Here is a 2,342-nt window from a genome sequence, read left to right as displayed (position 1 = left end):
ATAGGAATGCACTGGTTAAAGGTTCTAAAGTTTCAGTTATGCAAAAATAAGAAGTCCTAGAGATGTATTGCAGAGCAGAATGATTATATTAACAATGGTATATTTTATATGTAAAAGTGCTAATTGGGTGAATCTTATGTTAAATGTTCTCACATATTCAAAATTCATAATAATAATTATAATCAGAGCTGGCGAGGCACTGTGGGCTGGTGGGCTAGTGGGATGGCAGATGAGGAAGAGGACCCGACCTTTGAGGAAGAAATTGAAGAAATTGGAGGAGGTGCAGAAGGTAGACAGGGTAAAAGAAAGAGACTTTTTTTTTTTCTAAAGAATTACAATGTATGATGTTTGGGTTTGGGGATGACCAGAATCCTTACACTGAGTCATAGGATATTCTTGAAGACCTTGTCATAGAGTTCATCACTGAAATGACTCACAAGGGAATGTCAATTGGAAGACAAGGTCGAGTACAAGTTGAAGATATTGTCTTCTTGATTCAAAAGGACACAACGAAGTTTGGTAGGGTTAAAGACTTGCTTACCATGAATTAAGAATTGAAAGGAGCTAGAAAAGCATTTGATGAAGCAAAAACTACGAATCTTGATAATTTTTGTACTTCATGAAATTTCATTATCATCTGTGGAAATCATATATAATAATTGTGTATTTTGTTCATTAATGTCCTAATATCTAGGCATGTAAATGAAAGACGGAGAAACAAAAGTTTTCAGCCTTTATTTTCATGTCTTTGATTTTAGAGTGATCCTTGAGCCTTTAATTGCCTGCCTTTATATGACTATACTTGAATTACTTACTGAGTTTTAATGACTACACTTAAGTTAAAGTACCTTACAAATTATGCAGTTCTTTCTGACTTTTGACTTTCTAAAGGATGAAGTAGTATTTATGTGTTAGGTATATTTGTGCCATTATAAGTTATACTATAGCTGTTTAATATGTGAAATCTAAGTGTCATTTTGACTATGACAGCTGAGACATATGCCTTACACATTCTGAAGTTTTTAGACAACAGTGGTCTGAGATGTTATTAAAGATAGTGAACTGGTTATTCTTTTAAGGAGATGATATTTGAAACTACAAGATTTATAAAAATGTTTATGTGTCTTAATATTTTCTAAAGAGTGATTTTTTAATTTTTATTTTTTTAGGAACTTAAAATTTCATGTTGATGCTTCCATGTTGAAAGACTTTTTTGATTTAAAAGCTTTTGGGACTTAGGTTACTTTTTAAGTTTTAGAACTCATTTTTCCAATCATCTACTTTCAGTAGCAGGAATGGCAATGTTTGATGAGCTAATGGTAGGATAAGCATTTGGGATAGTGGTTTTTTTTTAACATATTTGTAAGTACTTGTGGAAATGTGTAGTTGACTAAAACCATATGTAGCAACAAAAAAACAGTATTGTAGTTCAGAGTCTACAGGTTTTGTGTGAATTTAGTTTACTGCATTAAATTATAGCCCTTAGCTTAAAATAAGGATTAAAATTGCATTTAAAGAGATCACTGAATGTTACTGTTTGTGAAACTGAACTTTTTCATTCTACTTATAAATAGTGTCTATAAATCAGTACCTGGAAAAATTTTACTCTCTTAACCTATTGATACAAGGAATAAAGTACAAAAGATTAAACAGAAAAAAAATTATAATCATAAATAAAGTGGGAAGAGAAACTTTTTGCTGGTGGGTTGTGCTGATAATTTCACAGGTATGCATTTATCTTCAAATCAACAAATTATTTGTGCTGAATATGTATAGAGTGTTATGTCAATTGTAGACACCCAAAATTGTTTTTAAATAATTTTTCACCTAGAATACACAAGAATCATGACTGGCAAAAGACTGTTCAGGCACTATTATGGCCAATTTGACAAACTTCATAAAAGGAAGTGAAAGTTCTGTGAATAACTTGATTTTTGTTATTAATAAAGAAAGCAAATAAATACCTTCCTTTAAATTTAAAAGCATATTATTTTAAGAGGAAAAAATAAGGAAACCCAGGGATAATTTACTCCTTTCTTTTAGTTGCAAGTTAAATCTATGTGCTAATATTACATTAACCTCATAGATAACATCTGAAGGAAACAATCTATGACTATTAATTGATGGTTGTACTTCCATTTCACTGATAATTTAGATTTGTTAATACCATTTATATAAAAAAATCAGAGATAATTGGGCAGGAGCAATGGGAAAAGGTTGACAAATGGATACAAAGTTACAGTTAGGAGTAAGAAGTTCTAGAGTGCTATTTGAAGAATAGAGTGACAATAGTAAGCGTGAACTACACATTTCAAAAAATTAGAAATAGCTTTTGAATAATT

General features: G+C 30.7%; 1 pseudogene across 1 annotated transcript; it reads left to right on the top strand.

Moving 5' to 3' along the window:
* Nucleotides 1-207: 207 nt before the first annotated feature.
* Nucleotides 208-623, top strand: LOC308641682 (transcription initiation factor TFIID subunit 13-like; annotated as a pseudogene). Its single transcript has one exon. The product of its transcript is annotated as a transcription initiation factor TFIID subunit 13-like (transcript).
* The last annotated feature ends 1,719 nt before the right edge of the window (nucleotides 624-2,342 follow it).

Source organism: Spermophilus citellus, assembly GCF_964194105.1.
Source record: "Spermophilus citellus genome assembly, chromosome: 2".
NCBI lineage: Eukaryota > Metazoa > Chordata > Mammalia > Rodentia > Sciuridae > Spermophilus > Spermophilus citellus.
The sequence above is the reverse complement of the archived record's forward strand: the minus strand, read 5'-3'. Positions and strand labels throughout refer to the sequence as shown.